General features: G+C 49.2%; 1 protein-coding gene across 2 annotated transcripts in view; it reads right to left on the bottom strand.

Moving 5' to 3' along the window:
- LOC126510945 (solute carrier family 22 member 5) overlaps positions 1-13,711 on the bottom strand; it is a 162,142-nt gene that overhangs the window by 26,504 nt on the left and 121,927 nt on the right. For both annotated transcript variants that reach the window (XR_007594556.1, XR_007594557.1), the window contains one exon: positions 10,388-10,485. The gene's annotated coding sequence lies outside the window, so the exon portion shown is untranslated. The remainder of the gene's footprint in view (positions 1-10,387; positions 10,486-13,711) is intronic.

The raw sequence follows: 13,711 nt of genomic DNA on the forward strand, positions 1-13,711 counted from the left end.
TTCCCTTCCCAGGTGGAGACTGCCTGTCTTCAGTTTCCTTGTGGACTGGGCTTCCCCATACCGAAGAGGAACCCCACCACAGGCGCCTGCTGGGAATGCTTCCCCAGCTTTCTCTAAGAGCTAAGCTGCTGCTGCCCAGTGTGGCAGACAAACGTGCCCGGAGCGTTGAGCTGCCCTGGAAGCCGACAGTAAGCACAAAGTAACTAATATACATAACTGGTTTCTTCTTCCTTTTCTGAACTTCCTGCCCTGAGCGTGCCTATGAGCTGCCTGGCTGGGGGCAGGAACTGCCTGTCCCTCCAGAGCTGTCCAGACAGGTTGGCTCTCAGCCATGCCCCCAGAGAGGGCTAATCTTTTTGTTAGGAGCTGAGATCTTGCTCTTGTCTCTTAGGTCTCTGCAGAAACTGCTGTGCCAGCTCAGTGGAGGGCCTGGTCTGGAGCCTCTGACTTGCCCTGGCCCTTCCTTGAAGTGCTCTGGTTTACTGGAAATCATAAACGGAGAGGCGGCCGGCCTTTATCACACACGAACCGTGTACTCTTAATAGCTAACAAGCAGGGACTGGCCTCCTGGTGACTCCCAGCGACTGATATTTGCACCTGGTAATTGAGGTCAGGTCTACTTCTTTTAAGTCACATGTTTTGCTTTAGGGCAGGAAGGTGTTAGAGCCACTTGTTGCAAAGAGGCCAGGAGGGGATCATAGCATGGCTGCAAGCCAGCGCTGGCAGCAGAGGCTTTGGGTTCATGAGGTGCCGGGGCTGCACTAGCAGCTCCCAAACACCCCTCACACCAGCGTTTCCCTCAGAAGGCTTAGGGCAACCTGTTTTCCTCTAAGACGCCTGCGCAGGGGAGCCACTTTGAGTTCTTGCTGTATTACCTAGCTGGTTAACAAACAAATTATGCCTCTTGAATAGCCACGTAGAAATACAGGTCATTTAAAGGTGTTTGAATCACAGTCCAGGCCCCACCCTGCCCAGACACCTGATCTCATTCCAGCCTTTGCTTCATCGAAGGTGTTTATCTCCAGGTTGTCATGGGAACTGCTGGTATTAACAGCAGCATAGCCAGCCTGGCCCGGTTGGCAGGCCGGCAGAGTCTCAGAGCTTTCTGAGCACTGGGGCTCCCTGCTGGCCATTGGGCATCTGGGCTCCAGGCCGTCCAACAGTTACTTGCATGCTGGAACCACCTGAGGCACACAGCAGAAACTAAGTAGGGTGTGTTTATTTTCGGGTGTCAATGACACTAGGAGAGCAGATCTGCACTTCCGGTCTGGTGGGACTACAGCCTAGGGTGACAATGGCCTCTGATTCACCTTGCTGGGGGACTGGCTGGCGGGCCCACAGACCACTTGCTACACTCTCTCAAAGGCAGATGCACGTAAAACTTGTGAGGAAGGAGCCCAGCTGCAGTCTGCAGGGCGGGTGGGGATGGTGCCCGGCTACTGCTCAAGCTTCACGTGCAGCCAGGGCAGCCTCCTGCACTGCCACCTGCATGCCGGTGAGACATGACCTCACCATCTGTCTGTCCACGCTTCTGCTCTCAGAATGGATCTCTTACTCTCCAGAATGGACACCCAGCCTCAGGAGAACACTGTTCTCCAGGCCCTAAAGAGACCAGCAAAGGAGGAGCCAGCAGTGGCCCATGGAATATTCTAAGACCAGACAGATTTTCTCCAGTTGTGATGCACAGCTCAGTCTAGAATGGGGAGGGGTCAACCAGGGCCCTTGTTCTCTGATAGTCATTGCTTCGACCACTGCCACGCCCAGCGGACAGTGCAGAGACCAAGACAGGCACGTCATGGGCTCCCAGCTCACGTGTGCTGCACGGCAACAGGGCCGCCTCAGGGATCATCGCACTGTTTACCACCTGGACGTCATGTGAATCAAAAGACTGCACAAAAACTTCCGTGTTACAAACCTTCAATTTACTCATTTACCTTTGTGTGTGAGGATGGCACGTGTGCCCAAGGGTGTGCTGATACCCGGGAAGAGGCCAGAGGAAGGACAGGGACACCTTGTTCTATCACTCTCTCTCCACCTTATCCTTTGGGACAGGGTCTCTAATGAACGCGGAGTGAACTGGCGCCATCACGCTCCAGTGACCCTCCCATCTTTGTCCCCCACAGCGCTGGGCTACAGAGGCATGGCCAACCTGACTTTTTACGTAGGTGCTGGGGATCTGAACTCAGGCTTTCACGCCTGCTCAGCCAACACCCTTCTCCGCTGAGCTGTCTCTCCAGTCCCACTTTAGGTTAGTCTAGCTGCGTAACTAAGCTTCCTTTCCGGGTCCCTGACTACACAGAGGAGATGCTGGGGAATGAACAATGTGGCGTCATACTTCAGCTGGCTCCATTTGCTAGGCAGCAAGAATCACTGAAAACAGCACTGTGGCAGAGACAGAGTAGGCAAGATGGCTCAGTGGATAAAGGAGTGGGGAAAAGCTGCCAACAGTGAGGACCTGAATTCAATCCCCAGGGTCCACCTGCTGGATGAAAGAACTAACTTCTGGAAGCTGTCCTCTGGTTTCCCCATGGAGTGGCACACATGTGCAAAGAACACACACACACACAACTAACAAAAGTTTTAAAACCAACAGTGTGGCAGAGATGTCTGATCTGAGATTTAGAATCTGAGTTGTTAGATGTGCAGCTCAGGGGGCTGCCCGAGGTCACACCTTCAAGCTGTTTCTACTTAACAACTGCTAGAATGAAAAAAAAAAACAAGTTCCTAGAGACAGGCATGTGCTCTGTAGTTTGCACCAGTCTATTTCAAACCACATCTGGGTATTTTTACTCCCATTTTACAGATGTAGAAACTGAGAGCTGAAAGGCTGAATAATTCCCCAAGCATACCCACCCCAGCCTCAAGCACAGGCTTTACCGTGTGTGGATTTTCCTGCTGCGGGACACTGTCTGGCACACAATGCACAGTGCACTGCCTGCTAGGCAAACCCTCCTGGGATCTATTCTATTAGCAGCACCATCGTTCTGTGGCCGAGATCAGTAGGAGAGTCCGAAAGCAGCTGGGTGATCAGGATGGCTGGAGAGAGTATCTGATACTCCAGCTCCATAGAGCAGAAGATTTATGGGGGCAACTGTTTAGGAAGCCCCTGCCTCCACCACACCTACGCACAGGTGACAGGGGCTGTTCATACAGCTGATCCCCTTCTAGGCTACAGGAGGATTCTGCGATGGCCCTACAAGTTGGCAGGACTTGGCTACAGCAGACAAAGGCTAGGATATACTAGGAGCATGCCTCACCCCGGCCACTGCCACTCACAGCACAAAGAGGGCAGCACACCCTGTCCTTTGCTCCCACTTGCCTGGCCCAGAAGGGCTCTGCACGCCTAGAATTGAGGCTCCTGTGTGCTAAGGAAATCTGTCTACTAGTCTCCTGCAAAAGCTGGGAATAGCAGCTAACGGGCTAGCACAGACAGATCTGTTTATATATCCATTTTCCCTAGAAGGCCAGACTAACCAGGCTTGGCTTTGTCTGAGTTCCACAAGACCCTGTCTAAGTCACTTGACCTCTGGGGTTTCCATTTTCCTCGCTGTATCACCAGCATCCTAGCTGGCGGTTCACGAGGCTTTACCCTAAGCCGCACGCTATGCACTGTGCAGTCATATCCAGCCTTACTGCATGCTTACCATAGTTTTTCATTCCTATGTGCAGAGGAGGAAACTGGGAGGACAGTGACCCGGCTCCCGTCAGTACCATGTCTGTCTTTCCATGTCCTCGACCACTGACATGCAGACTGAGGACAGACGTGTGAGTGTTTTGAAAGCAAAAGAAAGGGGTTTGGGGGCTGCATAAAATGAGTAACAGTCACAACCCCCTGGACACAGCTAAGGGAATGTTCTTGATCCTCTTATGAAGTTTCCGGGCTGGGTTGGGACGAAGGTGAAGTGCTGTCATGTAGGCAGGAGGACCTGAGTTCAGAGCCCCCGCACCCAGGTCACCATTGGGCGCACTGGCATGTCTGTAGTCCTAGCACTGGGCAGACGGAGACAGGGAGCTTGCTGGCCAGTCAGCCTAGCTGGGTGAGTGAACCTCAGGTTCAGTGAGACCCTGCCTCAGAAAATAAGACAGAGAGCGACTGAGGAAGGACCAGACATGCACCCCTGACTTCCACACACACACACCTCCCACTCACCGATCCATGTGCCTATCTTATGGAAGTTTTTTTTTCTTAGAGAATCAGAATGGGAACGCTCTTCAAGAAGTTATTTTTCTCTTCCTCCTTCAGATAAGAATAATAATCTGATTAACCAGATTTTACACTGGAGACTAGAAGGCCAGGAAAGGGGTGAGCAGCTTAGGCTCTCAGGATCTTGGGGGAGGGGAGAACGAGGATAAAAGTTCCCCCTCCAGTCAAAGTGGATTCTCTCCAACCCAAATGAAAACATCCTAAGAGACAGTATACACTTTTTTTTTTTCTTTCCTTCATCCCATCTTGTTTGTTTTAGTCTCCTGTGGCCTAGGCAGGCCTGGAACTCTGACTGTAATAGAGGATAGACCTTGATTTCTTCCTAATTCTCCTGGTTCACCTTGCCACTGCTGGGATCCCAGGTGTTCACCACCACACCTGATTTATGCAATGTTGGAGACAGAGCCCAAAGCCTCATGCATGTTAAGCAAGCTACATTCTCCAGCCCTTCAAGTATCTTTTCTAACCATAAAGACAGATTTTATTTCACTACAGAACTGGTCAATATGGCCCTCCTTCCTCCCCTCAGGTCTGTACTGCACAGGGTTCATGGCCTCTTAAGGGAAGGCCCTATTGTACCTCTGTGCCCACAGCTCAACCTGGTACATTTTAGGTGCTTTGCTGGTTGCTGAACACCCAGGGAGTAAGTTAACAGAGGAATACACAGGACACTTGGGTGCAGGCCAGAGCTGGCAGGGGGTTGATAGGCATCAGCTTCTGCTGCTGTGTTGGGCCCTCACTGTCAGCTTCTCCCGTGCCTCAACTTCACTGCCAGCATCTCCGCAGCTCCCACTAGAGAGGAAAGCCCTTCCTGGAAGTGCCACAGCTTCCTAGCTGCTCTCTGCAGCTCTGCAGACTTTGTCTGTCATGTTCTCTATTCAGAGCTTGGAGACCTAGCTTGGTTCCTGCCCTGGCTTTCCCAGTGCCAACAACACACTGAGAAGTGATTTACCTAAAGTCCCCTTTCACCCGGTGACCGTTCAGCTTGGGGAGTGGTTGTCATAGGCAAATGTATAGACTAAAGATCACACTAGGTCATGACTGGATGGGATCTAGCTGCACGCAAAGTCAACCTGTCGCTGCAGATAACAGAGGACAGCGCGTGTGACTCTGGACTGTGCCAGATCCAAGCCTAGTTTGCCATGTGACCTTGTTTGAAAAGAAAGGGTTGCTTTTTCCAGGTGTAAGTAAACTGGAAATAAAAGTTCCTACTTTAATCTCTAAGTGGTCCCTCTGTTCTAAAGTCTATTATGTTTTGTTTTCCTTCCCTCCTTCCTTTTTTTTTTTTTTTTTTTGGCAGCTAATTCAAATTTACAACCCCACCAAAACCTGCCCAACCAACCTAGGTAGTGTGATAGCTGTTCCCTCCTCACACCTGAGCAGCTAAGGCAGACACCCTTTCCTCCAGTTGGAATTTACTAGAGCCCTCGGGCAGGTCTTATCAAGCCTTTCTGACTAGGCTTTTTAGGGTATTTTTATTGTGTGTGTGTATGTGTGTGTGTGTGTGTGTGTGTGTGTGAAGGGGTTTGGAGGACAGTTCTGTGTCACCAAGAGGCAGGAACAAATTTTGCTGTGTTTTTAATTATTATTATTTCTTGGAGACAGGAGCTCATGTATTTCAGGCTGGCCCCAAACTCAATATGTACCTTCCGATGACCTTGAAGTCCTGATTCTCCTGCCTCCATCTCCCCAGTGCAGCACACAGTGAACACCACTGTGCTCTGCAGAGTTTTATGCAGGTAAGGATGGAACTCAGGGCCCTCAGGCACACTAGGCAAGCAGTCTAGCAACTGTGTTGACCTTCAGCCCCAGGAGGGATGTAAGATCCTTGTGAGTAAATGTCCTTTCTCTTGGGTATCTAAAATACCATGTACGGGTCAGGCTATAAGCTTGGTACAGAGCACTTTCTCAACGTATATGAGGTTCTGGGTTTAGTTCCCGGCACTGTAAAATAAATAAAATAAAATAAAATAAAATAAAATAAAATAAAAGTACTGGGCTGGTGAACTGGTTCAGTGGGCAAGTGTGCTTGTTGCCAAACATGAGGTGGTCCCCAGGATCCACAAGATGGAAGGAGAGAATGGACTCCTATAAGGTGTCCTTTGACCTCCACAAACAAATAAATGTGGAACCAAAAATTTTAAAAAGTAAAAATACTGACTCACTTGAAGTTACAAGTTAGAACTTCTTTAAGAGTACTCCATCTACTCTCCAAGCAAAGGAAAAGAAACACCTAGAAATGAAATTGGAAACAAATTTAAGCCACACCTCTTTCTGCACATTTGGCCCGTGGGGGAGGAAGAAAAATCATTTCTATTTCCAACCCAGACCGGGCCAGCGGAGGAGCTCCCTCAAAACAGACCGGGCCAGCGGAGGAGCTCCCTCAAAACAGAGCGCCAAGAACTCACAAGGAGTCTCACTTAAGGACTGCAGGAAGGAAAACACAGTTCAACTGAAAACTCGTACTGGTGGCTTAAAAGCAACCCGGCCGGAAATGCTGCCTGACTGTGACTGTCAGAGTCCCAGGGCTGCTTGTGTCCTTCACCACAAGGTTCACACCTGCGTTTTACTCAAAAGCAGCAGCTCAGCCCCAGGGCTTTCTAAGGCCAGGGGATGAGAAGCTCAAGTCAGGCCCACAGAGGCGGCAGGGAGAAGCCCAGGCTCAGAGAACGGTGTCCTGTGGCCTCAGCAGACCGCTGGGAAGAAGCCTCCCCAGCTTCTCCTACTGCCCCTCCCCTCTCTCTGGTCCAGGCCGTCACCGTCACCGCTCCTGCTCACCTGTCCAGCACACCTGGAAAAGTCCTTGGATGAGCCTCCACTCACAACAACTGCCCACTGTATCCAGGACAACCTCGAGACCCAGACTTTTATTTCTTGCTTATGTTTTTATTTATTTATTACATTTGTATGTGTGTGTGTGTTTATTTATTTTCCGGTTTTGGTTTTTAAGGAAAAGGAGTTCATGGTTGAGGTGTTTATTTTCCCAGTCTCCCAGTGTGAAATGCCCAGCATGTCCTGGAGGCAATGTTTGGGAAGACTTGTATGAGGTACTTAGCTATCAATGGCCAGAGCATAACCAACCTGACACCCATCCACACAGCGGCAAGCCCACGACTGCTCCCAAAGCCTCTGACTGTGAGAAGAGTGGATTCATGGTTGCATCAGTTTCTGGAATGAAGCTGTGAAGGTCGTGCCCCGGGAGTTCAGTGTTCATTGGTGTATGTCCCTCAATGTGTGGCTAAACCTGGGTATAGGGGAAGGCTTTTCAGTTTTAAAAAACTTTTCCAGTTTGTGAGATTGTTAGTCCTTCAAATGAATTACAGTGAACTATGTATTAACCAGCTAAAAATAGAATTTTGTTCGTGTGCCAGTGTTGGTGGCGCACGCCTTTAATCCCAGCACTCGGAGGAGGCAGAGGCAGGCGGATCTCTGTGAGTTCGAGGCCAGCCTGGTCTACAAGAGCTAGTTCCAGGACAGGAACCAAAAGCTACAGAGAAACCCTGTCTCGAAAATCCAAAAAAAAAAAAAAAAAAAGAATTTTGTTCGTGTGTGTGTGTGTGTGTGTGTGTGTGTGTGTGGTGTGTCTTTTTTCTTTTCTTTTCTTTCTTTCTTTCTTTTTTTTTTTTTTTTTTTTTTTGAGACAGGGTTTCTCTGTAGCTTTGGAGCCTGTCCTGGATCTTGAACAGAGATCCATCTGTCTCTGCCTCCCTAGTGCTGAGATTAAAGGCATGCGCCACCACGCCGGACATAACTCAAAGTCTTAATCAGACACAGCTTACCACCTAGCGACACCATCTGCCATCCAACTGTAATTAATTTATTCGTGTGTTTACTCTGTAGAGCTGGGGATGGAACACGGGGGCGTGAACACCCAGGCAAGCATCCTGACACCTGTGCTACAACTCCAGGCCTTAACCAGTAAAGTAATCACGCATGTCAGGCAAATTTGGCCAATGTGTTCCAATAATCTGTGTTACACAAAACAGAACAGAGAATTGTGTAAACGGATAGGAAGCTTAGAGTTAGGCATTGTTTGAAGATTATACTTTTGTTTTGTTGTTTTTTCTTTTTCGGCTTTTTCTTGAGACAGGGTTCCTCCAGCACCATTTATGATTACACTTTTTCTTTTCTGTTTTTTTTTGCTGTTTTTTTTTTCTTTTTCTTTTTTTCGAGACAGGGTTTCTCTGTAGCTTTGGAGCCTGTCCTGGCACTAGCTCTTGTAGACCAGGCTGGCCTCGAACTCACAAAGATCCGTCTGCCTCTGCCTCCCGAGTACTGGGATTAAAGGCGTGCGCCACCACTGCCCGGCTTTTTCATCTCATCAATTTTACTTTGGTTTTCAGGTCACTATGAGGACATATGTTCACCTTCCACCCTCTGAAGGCCAAGCTCACACAGTTTCTGAAGACAGACAAGAGGACAAGGGTCTTCCTGGGGCACCCCAACTTGCTAAGGCACAGTTCTCTGGAATTTGGATTTGCTTTGAATGTTTTCTTTTTCTTTTGAGGTGCCGGGGATGGAACCCAGGGTCTTAGGCATGGCAGATAAGTACTCTCTACGCCTGAGCGACACCTTCTGTACCCCGGCTTCTGTATTTCTAACTGGAGAACACCATCACATGCCTCTCCAGAGGTATCAATAAGATGTCAGCTCTGTAGCGCTCCAGGAGCTTGAGGTGGAGCAGACACTCAATACCATTATTAATTGCTTTTGTGATGCAGGGGATGGGACTCAGGGCCTTGCACATGCTAGGCAAATCTTCCACCACCGAGCTACATCTCTAGCCCTAATACTAGCTCTTTAAAAACATGTTTTAAATTACACTCTATTTTGTGTGCCTGTCTGTGCGCACTTGCAAGCACTATGATGTACAGGTGGAAGTTAGAAGGTAACCTATGGGAACTGATCCTCTCCTTCCGCCATGTGGGTTCTGGGAATTAAACTCAGGTCTCTAGGCTTAGCGGCAAGCACCTTTTACCTGCTGAACCACCTCACTATCCATCTCCCTCCTGGTATCAGTTTGTTTGCCAGGTTATTGACTATGCTTGAATAAACCCATTGCCAAGGATAAACAAAATAAAACTCCAAACAAACCAAATTTTAAAACTAGTAATTTTAGGCAAAAACAAAGGCAAGCTTGATTTACAAAATACTCCCTTCTTCCAACCGTGAGAAACTCTCACTGAAGCATGGTGTTTGGTAAAATTAGAATCTAACATTCCAGCTGAGAGTCTGAAATGACACACGATGAACCCCAAAGACAGTGCGGAGCAAAGCGGACACAGGTTGGCGGTAAGGGACAAGAACCACAAGGTTCCTGTAGATGTCACAGAATCCTTCTCAGGTAGGGACTTAGGGGGCTGCAGCTAAGGGACAGTCATCAGCAACCTGGTGGGTGAAATTCGGGGGGTGGGCGGGGGCAGGAGGAGGGAGGAATGCTGTGGCAGGAGGCAGAAGGCACTCAACACCAATACAACATTTAGAATTATTTTCCAGCAGAAATACTAACAAAGCTGGATCCAAGATAGACCAGAAACCAGTCCCCTCCAACTCCTCTAATTTTCCTTTAAAGATTAAGTTTTATTCATGTGCAGGCGCGCACATCTGTGCACATATCTGTGGGAAAGGCCAGAGACGCACATCAGATTCTCTGGAGCTGGAGTTACAGGTATGGATTGGGAGGTAAGTGGGTGCTGGGAGCAGAACTTAGGTCCTCTAAAACAAGAGGAAGTGCTCTCCAGCCCCACAAATGACTGTAGCACAAAGAAGGTCTTAGGATAAGCAAGGCGAAGCTGATGGGTGGTGGACGGGGTGATGAGAGGTAGAAAGAAGTCTGGCCTGAGAGCTGACACAGCTTGGGATCTGATGGGCCAGCATAAGTCCCCAGTGGAGCCTGAACCACGACAGAGCAGCTGGAGGAGAGACTCAAGAGCCCTGCACCAAACACCTCCTACCTGTAACATACCACACACTTGCTGAGCTACTGGGGTACACTTCCCTTGGCCCCAGAGCCCCCCTTTGCCCCTCATGGCCTATACAACACCATAAGGATAACTGGTTTTGCAGCTAGGGCTTTTTGTAAACAACCTGTGAATATCAACAAACAACCTCGAATACTGAACACATGTGGTTCACATCAATGCCTGAGACCTAATACAGGGCCCTGCTCAAGCGCACACTCACTCATGGCTGGCTCTCAAGCAAGTCTCCAAGAGGAGGGACTCCATTTTCTTCTTTCTTAGCCGCCTGCCATCACAAGGAGGCCCAGGACATGCTGCCACCTGCAGGTCAGACAGAAAAACACTTAAGCGAGGACCCAGAACGCCCAGCTGAGCCCCCCCCCCACTCCCAAGGCAAGTCCCTTCCTCTCCTCCCTCCCTGACCTATTTATTTTATTTATTTTTACTTTTTGAGACAGGGATGTATATAGCCCTGGTTGGCCTGGAACGTGCTTTGTCGACCAGGTTGGCTCGACTTCCTGTCTCTGTTTCCTGGGATTAAAGGCTTGGGCCACCACGCCCAGCTGCTGTTTAAAATTATTTGAGACCCCGATATGAAGTCAAAGCTGGCCTGGAACCAGTGGTCCTGCCTCAGCCTAAGTGCTGGGACTGGAGACAGGTTTGCATGTCCCATAACAACTGGCAGATGCGCACGTTAAAAAATAATTACATTTATTCATTGATTTGAGAGAGAGAGAGAGAGAGAGAGAGAGAGAGAGAGAGAGAGAGAGAGAGAGAGAGTGTTGGCACACATGTACCATGGCATGAGTGTGGAGGGGAGGTCAGAGGACGATTTTCAGGAATCTGTTCTTTCTGTCTACTACGTGGTCTTGAGGATAGAACTCAGATAGCCAGACTAGAGGACAAGTGCTAGTCCTATCCCTACGTGGATATGGACACACACACACACACACATACACACACACACACATTTTTGAGACAGGGTCTCTCTCTACATAGCTCTGGCTATCACAGAAGTCACTGTGTAGACCAGGCTGGTCTCTGACTCACAGAGATGCATCTGCTTTTACCTCCTAAGAGCTGGGATTAACCCATGAGCCACTATGCCCACAGCAGCTATAGTTTAGATGCTTGGCTTTTATTCACTTATAGAACCCTCATAGCACCCGCTGAACGCTTTTTAAAAGGTCCTTGCCAATCGGCCTGACGGCTGCATTAGGCTGGGTGATTAAAACGAAGGACAGGCATCGCCTGATTTCAAAGGGGTTTGAAAAAAGAAAACCTGGAGATGCTGAGCATCCCGGAGGTCATCTCCAAATCTCCATGGTTACAGCACTGCCCTGGTGTTTGGGGAGGGAGCTGCATACACACGAATCCCTCCACTTGGGTCTCCCACTCTACTGCTGGAGGTGACACAGGAAGGATAAAAGCTAAGCTGGAGCCGCAGAATGGCGCAGTGGGAAGTGGTTACACATAGGTGAGTGCCAAGACCTGTCACGTAAAGCCAGGGGCAGTAGTGCGAGCACCTATAGTCCAACCACTCCTATGGGGAAGTGGGAGGTGGAGATGGGAGACTCACCAGAAGCTTATAGGCCACCCAGCTGGGAGTACACAGCACAGAGGCAAACACACAGACCCTGCCTCCAGCCAGGTGGAAGGGGAGGATCAAAGACAGCTTGTCCTCTGACCTTCACACATTCACCATGCCATGTGTATGCGCGTGCTTGTGTATACGCGCATGCGTGCGTGCGCGTGCACACACACACACACACACACACCCTAAAACAAACCTCCTGGGCAGAAGCCAAGTGCAGGATGTAGAAAATGAGGACAGTAAACAAATATTTACTCTTGTATGCCTTTCTCTCCAAGAGCTCATGGACCTTATCATTTTTTGCTCATAAATGCATGCCACGCACCTTGCCAGGGATACAATCATGGGTAAGAATTAGACATGGTCCTAGCCCCAATGGCATCTTTAGTTACATAAGAAACATTTAATTAATCAAGTCATTGTGGCCCCTGCCTAAATGAGTATTAACACAGAAATATTTGTTATTAACCCAATGATCATCTAAATAAATGCAAATTTGAAGCTTGAGAGCATCCGGGGTTGGGAGGGACAACGACCCTGCAGTAGGAAGCAGCAACCTTTAGGAAACATGCTGTGTGTACAGGCTGAGTCACAGGCAGGAAGCAGTGAGGAGGCAGGGTGAGGCTAAGAAGAGGCATGGCCAGGCTTTCAGGGCTCTTGCTGCTAAGGAGCCATGGCAGCCTTGTTTTCTGGGAACCAGAGCACCTCTCAGGGTCCTGATCAGAGGAGTGAGGGACTTGGATGTGTGTTTTCCAAAGACTGTGCTAGGTGGTGAGCTGGAAGGCACCAGAGATGGGCTGTCTGACTCCCTGAGGCTGTGCATATGGTCCCCCACAAGGGCAAGGCAGTGTTGCAGGTGTGCCTGAGTGGGGGTCCTGAGAGCATCCAGGTGAGCAAAAATAACCACGGTTTCCTCTCCACGCTTCCAGAGGGAATGCAGTACTACCAAACCCTCCATCTTATGGCTTCCGACTACCAGAACCATTAACAAATCAAAGTGTGTCTTGTTTTAAGGCACTGAGTTGTGTAAATTTGTGGCATGTGTGTGCGTGCGTACGTGTGTATGCATGTGCGTGTGAGCAGAGAACAGAGGCCAACTTTGGGGAGGCGTTTCTCTCTTTCTACTACGTGGGATCAAACTCAGGCCTCCGGATGATTGCAGTCAGTGTGTTACAGAGCCATCTTAGCGTCTATGAAAAGTCGGATCTAGTACCCTGAGCAGACTGGGAGATGATGAGGAAGGCTCCTTCCCGACAGTGCCATTGTCATCTGTCCCCCACCCCACCCTCAGCCGTCTTGCTGCATGAAGAGGTCACAGGAGCCTGACTGGATTATAAAATCATAGAAAGGCCTAGTTGTACCTGCGGATGGTAAAATATCTGGCAGACGGTTAGGGCAGGGGAAAGTTAACTTCACAGGGTATGTGTTAGTGTATGTGTTTTGTTTACATGTATGTATATGACTGATGCAGGTACAGACTAGGAAAAAACCTCTGGAACCGCTGAAGCTGGATTTACAGGGAGTTGTGAGCCGCCCTGTGGTTGCTGGGAATAGGACCCGGGTCCTCTGAAGAGCAGCGAGCGCTCTTAACTACTGAGCCATCAGCTCCAGATTAGTCATGTTGCTTTGCTTTAAATTTTATGGCTGCAGATGTTTTGCCTACTTGTATGTCTGTATACCACACGTATAAGAGTGTCCATAGAGGTCAAACGAGGGCACTGATTAGCCACCAAGAGGGTGCTTGGAATTGAATGTGGGCCTCGGGAAGAGCAGCCAGTGCTCTTAACTACTGAGCCATCTCTCTAGCCTGTTCGCTTTTGAAACAAGACTTGTCTCAGACTCATTATGTAGCCAAAGACTATCTTGAACTTCTGATCTTTCTGCTTCTACCTCTCAAGCTTGGGGATTATAGGGGTTTGCCACCATGCCTTTTCTTTTAAAATTAAGATTTGT

Source organism: Alexandromys fortis, unplaced genomic scaffold (assembly GCF_014885135.2).
Source record: "Alexandromys fortis isolate MF-2015 unplaced genomic scaffold, M_Fortis_MF-2015_v1.1 scaffold_103, whole genome shotgun sequence".
Taxonomy (NCBI): domain Eukaryota; kingdom Metazoa; phylum Chordata; class Mammalia; order Rodentia; family Cricetidae; genus Alexandromys; species Alexandromys fortis.